We start from the raw sequence: 12,347 nt of genomic DNA, 5'->3' as shown, positions 1-12,347 counted from the left end.
TTCAGTAGTATTTTTGGTTTCAGGCATCCACTGGGGGTCTTGGGACCTATTCACCATGAATAACGGGAAACTACTATATTACCCATGAAACAAGTAGTTTGATTTATTTAATTTTATGTCCTCAGCAATTAGAACAGGGCCTGGGTAATTTGTATATGTTTGCTTATCTGCATGAATGAGTGAATAGAATTAGGGCAACGCTAAAGTAAAAATAGTGTTTCTACCACTCTATCGGAAGTATTCGAAGTGATGCTTAAGCTGTGTGACTGCTATTTAAGTCTGTTTAAGTGAAGAAGAGCCCTGGATACCTCCTAAAATCTATACTAATTTGAAAAAAAGATAAATTTAATTAATTAAGGTTGCTAGCAGATTTAAAGACGTGCCCTTGGATTGCTAATGATGTTAACTGTTTGCCTTTTTTCACCTTAAATTCTTGTCATTGTTTAGCATCCATAAGAAGGTAGCTTCCTAACTTGACACCCCCCCCCCAACTTTCCTCTCTGGCTATGTACAAAAATGTGTGGAGTTCATTTATTGTAGAATCATGGAAAAGTAGAAGTGATCTGAAAAGTACAGTTTAAAAGACTCTGAGTTTTTTCTACTTTGTACTAATTTCCTGATAGCATCATATTTGGGACTTGATGGAGTTCCAGAGCCTTTTTGGAGGATTGATGTAGTTCCAGTTCCCTTCCATGAATTACTCACTCTGTTCGCTTCAGCCTAGTCCTGCTTGGGTGTGACCCAGGCAAAGCTTGGAGGGTAACGCAGACCAGGCAGCAGAGTGAGGAAGTCACTTGCTTGGAGTGCCCTCAGCTGAGCAGTTTTACTCCTGGATCATGCCCTTTTTCTAATCATCTGCTCCTCTGGGATTGTTTTCTCCACTTTACCAAATTATTCACAAAGAAATGGAAAATTGACAAAATACCTCAGCCAAATTCCCAAGGTCTGAGCCAATAAGCACTGAGGTGGGCAGTATTTCAGTTATACTCACTTATTTTGCCTCCAACCAACAAAACGTCTTACTATCTGACAGATCATGGACCAGATTTCTAACTGAGCCTTTTTACTATCCAATAAAAGTAAGTGCTGCATAGTACGCAACACTGTTTACCTCTAATGCCGAAAAAACCTTCTGGGATTTAGTTGTATAGCTGTGTTGCTTCAGTTCAGGTGGTGAAGTTCATTCCCTCTTTGAGAGTCTGTGCATGGCTGGGTCATTAGGACAGTGCCCTACTTTAACACATTCCACAAGGCTTTCCCTATACACCAAGGGGTGGTTGGGTGTCCTTTGAACCTTTGGAGTTAGTAGCAGCCATTAAATGTGGAGATTAGAACTATTTTATAGTCTAAGACTAGATCTTGCTGTCACGAATGCTAAGTCATGGTGACATGAATGTTGAGTCTGACATGAATGTGGAGTCATGAAGATGTAAAATGAAGAGTCCTGCTGTTCACAAATGCTGAGTCATGGTGGCGTGAATGCTGAGTCCTCACTTAACATCATTGATAGGCTCTATAACTTTAAGTGAAAATGACATAAAATGAAGTCAATTTTACTGTAGGCTAATTAATACATATAAGAGTTAAGTTTCTAGGGCATCTTATCAATATTATAATAAAATAATGTTGAATGAAATGAATGTTACCTACTGTATATGGTTTATTATATGGCCATGAACCTGAATATATGTTTTTTTACCTAGGAATATGCAGGCACAAAACGTATGACACTTATTACCGTGTGAAACATGATGTAGTGATGAGATTTTGTTGTGAATAGTGTGTACATAGATATGAGTGTGCTTGTTTCATTGACACCCTCCCATCCCAGTTCTCAACCCCTGGTTGACACATCAAAATATCTATTTAAACAATATAGGACTGAATTTAAAATGTGGCTGCTGAACATGCAGTGAATTTAATTTTTATAGCTCAGGGCAGCTTTGGGATCACTTAAAGGATTGAATGACAAAAGCTGAGATGACAAAAGAACAGGCAACCTTGGAAACAATTTGTTGTTCATGTGGGAAATGCAGTACATTTTGCAAAAAACCTGTACCTAACACCATTATCTTGTTAGAGATGCAGGCACCTCTATTCCCACGCCAGTTTTGATTGTGTTGACAACACACCTGTGGCTTATAATCAATGACCCCAGCTCTCCAGCGATGGAGATTTGCTTTTCCAAGATAGAAACTGAATTTAAAAAATGTAAACCTGTATAATTTTATTAACCAATGTCACCCCAATAAAGTCAATAAATATATGTAAATACAACCAGAGAAAGTTTCATGGGAGAAGATACATGAATCCAGAATCAGCATCACTGTGGCTCAGAAGGTGGAGTGAGGCAGCTTAGTAGTCAAGACTTTTTTTTATTTCCAGAAAATAAGCAAGTATCTCCCAACAATATAACCCTTAACCAAAGTCAACTGCTAGAGCGAGCCAATAATTTTGTGACAGTCCTAAACTACTGTGAGGACTCGTGACGTGGACCTCAAGGTCTCCGTGCTCTGTGCCTTCACAGATAAAAAGAGGCCACAAATCAGCAATTTTTCAGCTGCACCTTACTAATAGGAGTGTGGCTGGAAAGTATCAAGAGGACTACACACAACCACCTGTGGACTTGCTCAGCGGAGCATTTTGTCCATATTTTTGAAAATGAAAATTTCTCCTATGTTATTTATATCATAGATTAGCCTTTTCTTCATGACACAAAACTTCTATTCCTCTTTTGTTCCGGGCTTTTTGGGGAATTGGGCCATGTTGAGGAGATAGAGCCAATTTGCAAAGAAAAAAGAAAATTTAAAGAATGACGGAGGTAGAATTTAACCAGAATTGGAAAGCACCTGATATACATTCTTAAGACATTGTCATGCTTTTGAGAAGGAAGACTCCCCACTGATACCACCAAATCCGTCCTGGGAGAGGCAAGGATTTTCATTTTGGCACGTTATGCAAAGAAATTACACGACCTATCTTTGTAACTTCAAGAGGAAGACATGCCATTTTCAGCCTCTAACAGGTGAAAATACATTCAGAACCAGCCCTTGCTGAACTAGATTCCTCTCACCATGTCAGAGACCAACATCAACAATAACAATTAACTTGTATTCACATGATTATGTGTATTTTTTCTGGGCACTTTCCACATAGTATATATCTGTCCCTCATGCCAACATTTCGATGTAGGCAGGACTAACAGTATTACCTCCATTTTTTCCACCTAAATGTCAGGGCATTGCAGAGTGCAAGTCTGGACAGGTGCTAGTTTCTGAACCAAGACGAGATTTCTCCTACCCTCTATACTACCTTCCAAAGGGCAAACAGCTGAAAGCTGTGAAGAGATCCTCCTCTCTTTGCAAATGACATAATCCTTAAGCAACCCAGGCACCACAACCAAAAAAGAAGAAGTAGTTGCCAGCCAGAGACCACCGGTAAGTCTCAGAGAGTCTGACTTGATAATATTGGACTTCCTCAGTACTTTCTTTGTAGGGCACTAAAGTAAGACAGGACTATTTCTCCTGCAAAACCCCACATAGGGACAAAAGGATACAGACATAAACCTGCCAGTTTTTCCCAGGGTGGAGAAAACAACCATTCAAAGCACAGAAGGGGATGCACTAACATTAAAAGCTAAGTCACTTCCTGCCTCCCATCCATATATTTCAAATGGCCCCCAGTCCCTAAAGTAACTATTTCCCAATTCTAAAAGAAATGTAAAGAAACTCAGAACCTATGTTTATAGGTAATGTTCACCAAGAACACAGTGATAGGGATAAATAATTCAAGACACTCAAAAAATAATTTTAGATACTTAAAAACTTCCAGCCAGGATGGAGACATAGGTAGATATGCTTCACTTCCTTGCACAATGAAAAGAAAGATAAAACCAATTTAAAAACAAAAAAAACAACCAGAACTGCCAGAAAATTGAACAGTATGGAAGTCCAACAACCAAGGAGTTAAAGAAACATTCACCCAGACAGGTAGGAGGGGTGGAGACAGGAAGCCAGTGCAGTGAGGATGCACAAGGCTGCAATGCAGCTGGTGGACTGGGGCAGGGGAGGTGAAAGATGGCAGACTGGGATATCCCACATTCGTGTGCAGATAAGCTGGGAAGACCAACTGGGGAGCAAGACAGACCGAGCAACCCAGGGTTCCAGCGCAGGGAAATAAAGCCTCAAGACCTCTGCCTGTGAAAATCTGTGGGGGTTATAGCAGAGGGAGAAACTCCTGATCTCAAGAGTTTTGTGGAACCCTTATTATATGAAATGTTAAAGGGACTTATCTAAGAAAAAGATCAAAACGATGAATAGTAAAATGACAACAAACTCTCAACAACTGTACCTAACAAAAATAAAAACAAAAACAAACTAAGCAAACAACTAGAATGGGAACAGATTCACAGAAACAGAGACCACTTGGATGGTTATCAGCAGGGAGGGGGAGGGGAGAATGGAGGAAAAGGGTACATGGAATAAGAAGCATAATTGACAGGTGCAAAATAGACAGGAGGAGTTAAGAATAATATAGGAAATGGAGAAGCCAAAGAACTTGCATGTATGATCCATGGACATGAACTAAGGGAGAGGGAAATGCTGGAGGAAGGGAGTGTGCAGGGCAGAGGAGGATAAAGTGGAGGGAAAAATGGAACAATAATATAATAATAAAATATAGTCAATAATCAGTAATAATATAATCAATAAAATATACTTAAAAAGAATTTTAGAAATAAAACACACTGTACTCCTTCAAGGTAAATATATGCATATTTTAAGGTCATCCATAGGGTATACAACCTTAAACACTGTCATAAAGTCTTTCTTTTTGCCTACAGGCAAGAGTAGATTTAACCTAGTCCCAAAGAGCAAGGTCTTTCTGGAAGAAAAGGTCTGGAAATGGCGAAGTTCCAGTAACTACCACAGCCTGTTTGCTTGTCAGGGAGTTCACAGATGTCCACCATCTGGACTGGAGCAAGCCCTCCAAAGAGAAGGGAGGCAGGAACAGAGTCTACCTGATCAATACCTGTGTGACTCTGAGCAGCACAGAAGGACCTCCCTTCCTGATGGAACACCCATGATTCGCACAGTGCACTGCCACATGCAGAGACTTTTCTGTGTACAGCTAATTTCATTCTGTCTCTCAGTACAAACTTCCTGCTGGGTGAAATGCAAAGAACCTCTCTGGATTCTCTGTACCCAACAGATGTTCCTTAGAGGTGGCCGGTGTTAACTGGGACAAGGAGCCAGACTCAGGTACTGGATTTGCTAAGCCAGCCTGAGATAGATCACGATTGCCACAATTGGTGTTGAACCAGGCAAGGGAGGGAATGGGCTCTGCTCAGAAGAACCATGCAAATTACAGGTTGACATAGGGACAGGCATGAAGGATGGGCATTCACAGAGGATGAGATTGTGTTACAACTCCCCAGGCCCCTCCTAGGAGGAGGTCTCATCATTGTAGAGTTGATATTAATATTTAAAACAGAATTTTAGAGGAGGAAAATTATAAGTCAAAATGGCAGGTTAATCACAGACCAAAATCACTCCCTTCTTCATACAGCCACAAATAATTGAAACTACAAAGAGTGCGGTAACATAGAACATCTAAGGAACGTGCAGATGTGTAAGGAGCTACATTCTAAACAGAACAATTCCATAAAATGGTACCTAAATTTCCATATTTAGGTTTATGATCAAGAAGATGAGAGCCTCATACAGGAATTGACAAACTGCAGCCCCTGGCTAAACCCAGACTACTGTTTAACATTTTGTTTGAACAAAGCCACACTGATTCGTTTCCTTATTGTCTGTGGTTGTCTTCGTACTACTGCAGCAGAGTTGAATGGTTGCTTCAGAGACTGCAAGGCCTTCCAGGCTTAAAATATTCTTTCTGGCCCCTAACAGGATGAGTTGGCTGACCTCCTGATCTAGAACAGGGCTGTAAAGCATTGAAAAATGAACGTTTTCTCACTGAGTAAATGATAGCTGATTGCCGTGACACTAGAGGACTTAGTTGCAACCCAATTTGGGATCACCCACTGAATCAATCCCATTTTTTCTCAAGAATCTTTCCATTACTTCTGGCTCCCCCCTGACACCTTGGACCATAGATCCTACTCCAGTAGTCAGGGTTCACAGTAATATTCTGTAATCTCACTGGTTCTTAGTGCTCCCCAACTCTGCTTTTCTGAATGTTTTTAAGGCAGAAATGACAGTCCTTTCCTTTTAAAGATATTAGCACAATGTTAATTAAGTTGTACATGATTTTAATGAGTAGCCATGATTTAACGAGTAACCATGTGTTACTTGTTCATCTTTTTCACGAAACGGTAGTCAAGGAACTTGTCTATTTCTGGTGACTATATTCCTCTTGCCTTAATACTTGATAAGTGAGTGAATTAGTTAGTGGAATACAATAATGTGAACCACCTCATGGGTGATCACTGCTGCTCAGGATAGCACTAATACTTGACATTTGCATAGTGCTCCTCTTCCAAACATTCAAGCATTGGGCATTATCATGTCATTAATCTTCCTAAGACCAGAGAGCAAAGAAGGTGATGAGAAGATCAGTTTAAACATATATTATGAGAGTGAATTAACCTCTAGATATTTTTCCAACCCAATCTATTTTCACACACATCCTACTATTTTTCCCCCTGAAATGGACTGTGTCTGGCCAAAAAAGCATGAAATTGGTAAACATGATTTATTTCTTCGAAACTTTGAACACCTCTAAGTTCTCCAGTTTGACGTGAGTCCCCCACCATAAGTCTCTGCAGAAAAGAGAAAGTGAAAACAGCAGATTAAAAGGCTCATCCAAGAGACTTATGCAGTCACGTGACCAAGTATTACAGCTCCGCAAAGCCTCTGGTCTCTGCCATAGCTCACCCAGCTCCAGTGCCCTACGGCCTGCCATTTCTTTTCCATTTTCACTGCTTCGTGCATACTAAGAAGGGTAAAAGGCAGAAAGAAAAAAAATAAATCAGGACTGAAATCTAACTTTCTAGAGTAACTAACGATCCAAAGGTGAAGGAAGAAGTACAGCAAGGCTGTGGGCCCCGTCAGCAGAGGTGTCAAGAAGGAAGCCGGAGGACCTTGGAGAGTAATGTTATGTACAGGATTTTCTTCCCTTGGCCCGAAGGATTAACTACTTGACTTTCAACTTCTTCAATTCAACTCCTAGAGATATTAAAACTGTGCTAACTATAGATGGTTACGTTTTTGAAAAACTATATAATGTTTCATTTGATATTAAGAAAAATAGATATAAACAAAATAAAGTTTTAACAATAAGTCTCTGAGTCATGTAATAGTGATGATCTATATGTATCTTTTTCTATTTATCTTTTGTAAAGTTTTCTCCACTGAACACAATTACTTTTGTAAATAATACAAAAGCAATAAAAGTTTTAAAAATCACTATAGAAATCATAGATTGGGTCATTGCATGTTACATGATTTTTGTTCCATGAAGACCTTTCAAGGTCACGAGGGCAGTTAGCGTTACTCCATGAAACCAAGGCAACAAAGCACAGAATGTGAAATGCACTGCATTAGCAACCAACGGAGCAGAGACTCGGGGATCCCAACTCTCCCAGATCTGAAGTTCCCATGGACATCCATGGGAAAGGGACGCAGGGAACACTAAACTTCCAGATGTCACACTTTTAGGAAGCCAGTAAAGCATAAGAGGAGCCCAGACTTGGTGATTATGAGCTGGCCAACCTGTGGGGGAGTCATGTTGGGTACCTTAACTGGCAGACTGGAGGGTGCCAAGGTGATCCAGGATCAAGTGAGGATATACCTGGCCTTCCAAAGTTGCTGGGGGGAAGCCAATGTGGCTGTCTTAGAAGGGGCACTTTGGGGAGCTGGCTGGCATAAGCACTGGCCAATCAGAATGGAGGGAGTGAGCCCATTGTAAGACCTTGGGAAGCAAATATTTATCAACCAGTGAAGAAATATTTTAATGTTTTAGCAAGATGAACATCCATACTGGTACTTGCTGGCTGAATATAAACAATGGTTTAAATAATTTGTGTAATTCACCAGTAGAACTGAATTCTCCTACTTTCCCCCTGTGCCCTTTTTTAAGGCTATTACATCTCCTGGCTCTAGAAATTACTGGGAATTGAATCTTTACCTGAAAATATCCCTGGTGGTAGAGAACTCTGAGTCAAAGAAGACACAGCCTGAAATAATGGGCAAGGGAGATTTTGTATCCAAACGCGACTGCCAAGAACCTTTCAAAGAAGGAAAATGCGTTGTATTTTTTATTGGTTGTGCAATGTAAGAGAAAGGAGAAATGAGGGACTTTGTAGGGTGCCCTTGTGAACCTGATTGCCACTTCTAAGTTCTCATTTCAAAATATGAGCCCTAAAAATAGACCTATACATAGAACCAATTGATTACATAATTCCATTAATTAGTCTGAGCAGAACCTGGTCTGAATACAGACTTCATGATGAGCTCCGAATCTCCAATTAGACCATAAACCAGCAAAATAAATCCCAGAAAGTCATCTATAGAGCAGTTAAGTAAATGTTCTTTTTCTTTTAATGCAGAGGCTAAAAGAACAAAGAGAAGTTTTGGTTCATTCTATCCCCACTCTTCAACCTGGCTGTGCCAAGGGCCAAAGGCAAGATTCAGCTTTTCTTCTTGATAACTTCTTGAGCATTTGATAACATTAAACATTCCATTTTCCTCTTAGTTCCTTTGATATTCTTAGTCTGAAGGGTTAACACACACCCAAAACAGAAACTCAGTCATAGATTTTAGATGCTAAGTGCAAATAAATAAATAAAAACTGTACGCTAGAGTATAAACACCATTATGGAATTCAAATACCCTCTCCCTGCCTCCCCTGAGGAATTCATGAAAACTCACTGAACGGAAATTGGACTGGGCCTCCCATTGCCCCATATCTCGTTTTCAACCAGATAACCAGCCAATGCGTGGAATTAGGGGGCAGAGCGATGTGGTATGTGAGATATCGGCAGAACTTCAAGGAAGGAATCAACCACTATGAAGGTCAATGACTTCTCAGCTCCTGATAGGAAACATAACCATCAAATTGTGGATGTTTGGGAAGCAGAAATGATTGGGTAAACAGAGCCAGCATAACTAATAACCATCATTTGCCTATTCGTGGGAATTGCCAGGCTTCTACAAATAGGTCTGCCACTCTTGAAAGAGGGAACGCAGAGGCTGAATCTAACAGTTCTAGTTTTTGAGATGTCGCTTGACCTTTCCATCCTGAAATGGATTAGCTTCAGCAAGGAGAAGCCTTTCAAAAACAAAATGCCATACACAGCCAAGGGCTTGTTTCTCCATTCAATCAAGAGTTTAATTACATTGTTCCTGGAAAGAAAGCAATGCTGTCACAGAATAGTAGTCAAGCCACACATCTCAAGCTTAGAGTCATTTAAGGCCTAAAACTTTTAGAAGGTGGACAAGTCCATGACAAATGCCCCCACATGCATCATTTATAGGAAACTCAGCTTTGATTCATTAAAAAGAAAATTTTGTGCCTTCTGGTTTTACTCCTCGATATTCATCATCTTTACAGGTCAAGTCAGTGGTATGGCAGAAGGTGAGATATGATTTCCCCTTCCTGCTATTATTTCTGCAACAATCCTGAGACAAAATTTTCTTAACCTCATGTTTCCCATAGATATCAGTCCAATAAAAACCTCAGGATGGCTTCAAAAGTAGAGATCCAAGTTCCAACTGAAACCATGTCTCTCAACCAGCGTATGATCCATCATTCAAAGTCACTGCATTTGTAATGCCCTGGATGATGTTTCTTATTGACTAATCCATTAAAATGCTGGACTAGCAATGGTATCCTAGTGAACCAAAAAGAACAGTGGCTTGACTAAGGAAAATATGCTGAAATTCAAGTTAATGAAGATTCCTCTTTAACATCTCTCAACGCATTTCTCATCACCTCTTTACTTTTTAATAATATTTAGACTTGATGATTTCAGTTGAATTCTGATTGGCCCTTTGGGTGATAATTTCCAACAAGATAAAGTGAAGATGTCACAGGAGAAGACAATTCACTTCCATGTGTTTGTGAAAGAAACCTCTGTGATTTGAAACTCTATTTGATAAACATTGGGGAGAAATAAACACTTAATGGTGCCATGGCATGATGAGAAATAAAAAGCAAACTAACAATGCCTTCGTGTTCCTGCTGGCAGAGAGCTGATAGAATCTTGGGCATAATATTCTGTCTTCCTGTGAAGTCCTCGCAGCACAAAAAGTCAACCTATGTTAATTTTCACCTAAATTCCAAGGCAAGAGTATCAATCACTTTTTTTCATGTTCTCTGCACTATGGCATCACCATTATCATAATCAAGCACTAGCTGAGGGTACTGGGATAAAGGAAATATATTCTCAGTCTTTTCTCTTTTTTTACTCAACTAATGATTTCATTAGGGAGAGACTGCATTAGCAAAATAACACCTAGCTGTACATGATTCATAACAAATTACTGGAATAGAAAACACCATGAAGTTGAGTGCCTTGGGCCTTCAGAGGCACAGGTAAGAAATGTGAGGAGTGGCTTGCATGAAGAGCAGGGATCTAAGCCAGCCCTGGGACAGTTATTCTGATCTTGACACTGTTGAATGAGGACAGCAGTCAGCCCTTTGAAGCAGCTTTGGAAGCCTCATGAACAAAAGAGCTGTGATGACACTGCCTGTCTCTCCAAGGACATGGCTAATTCATAAGCAGTCGCATCTCCTAGGACACGGCAGGGGTTCAAGCAGGAAGCTTGCCAGAGCAAGGATGGTGCTTCCCAAATTTTGGCTTCTGTATACTTTGTGAAGGGGTCTTGTTAAAATGAAGATTCTGAGTCAGCAGATATGGGATGAAGCCTGAGTTTCTGCATTTCTAACAGGCACCCATACGATGCTGAGACGGCCAGTCCACAGGCCACATTTTGAGAAGGCAGGTGTTTGAGGATGGCTGGGCGTGTCTGAGGCCTTGGAGCTCACTTCTTTCCCTCTACATGGAAAGAAGAGACAGCCACATCCTGCACTTGTCTCTTCAAAGGTGATCTGATTTGAAGAGATCATTGTCATCTTAACATGTCCTCTAAATGACAGAGCAAATGTTTGAGTGTTTTGCTTTGTTGTTGCTGTTTTAAGGTCCATTTCCTTATGTAGGTAAAGAGAACACGGTGCTCAATATTTCAATGTGATACAGAAATAAACATAACTTTCCTGAAGTTTCACAGTAATTGTGTGGTGAATAGAAACAGAGAAAAAAAACTAACAAAAAGAGACAAAAGACTAAACATAACCAATGAACAGTGATTTGCCCTGGAGGTAAAAGTTTGAATATGGATAAAGTTTCCTTCTCCGACTCACACATTTTCCTTACACATTGTTTGAATTTTCACACTAAGCATGTAAGTCTTTCCTAGGCAGGAATTATAGTGAAGAATATAAATATACGCCAGACTTTGGGAGGGCCAGGTTTTCATCTCTACGCAGCTGTCGGCGCTATCATCAGAGTAGCATTGCTTTGTGTTCCTGTGACCTTCTGGGAGATAAATGAGGCTACTGTGTATGCCTTCAGACTTTGTAAGAGTAAAGAGTCGGTTTTAAACTTTTAAGTTTTAGGATCAGTTTACTTTCACTACGCATTTCATAAGTGAATCCCTTTAGCCATATCTAATCATGAGTAAAAAGGATGCATTCTTACCAGCAACCCCAAATTGGTGCTTTCCTTTCTAGTAGCTGCAAAATAATAAAATGCTTCAGCAACTGAACATTTGTATCCAATTTCACCTTTGGCTGAGTTAAGCAAAATCATCATCCCTGAATAAAGGCTTTTGATGTTTTCCAAAGAAGGTTCCTTGCTGGCACAGCTCTTTTTTTTTTTTTTATAAAATCATACAATGGTCCCTGATTTTTATAACAAATGATGCGCCATCTCTTTAACAGAAAATTGGGTTATTGATTAATTGATTATATGCTGCTCACAAACGCCAACTTAAGCACAAGTAAGGAGATGCTATTGAATGTTCATAACTCAAAGGCTGCAGGACCACGCTGCACAGTTGCATTATTACCAGCTCCTATTTTAATGAAGACATAGCACAGCACTTTGTTGGCCTAATTCACACGATGTATCAAAACTCTGTGAAACCCCCTTACACTACAATAGGAGAGGAATTACAACGCCTGCGTGACTTACAGAGTGTTGTCTGGTTGTTAAGGTGGGGCATTAGCATTCCAAAGCTGTGGATGGAAAGTTAGTCTTTTATAAGGTGGCAGTAAATTTCTTTTCAGAGGAAATTAAGGTGCACAAAGCTGCCTTACCACTT

This window comes from Artibeus jamaicensis, unplaced genomic scaffold (genome assembly GCF_021234435.1).
Source record: "Artibeus jamaicensis isolate MK-2021 breed Jamaican fruit bat unplaced genomic scaffold, CSHL_Jam_final contig_354, whole genome shotgun sequence".
Taxonomy (NCBI): Eukaryota; Metazoa; Chordata; class Mammalia; order Chiroptera; family Phyllostomidae; genus Artibeus; species Artibeus jamaicensis.
This window is presented reverse-complemented; position numbering follows the sequence as displayed.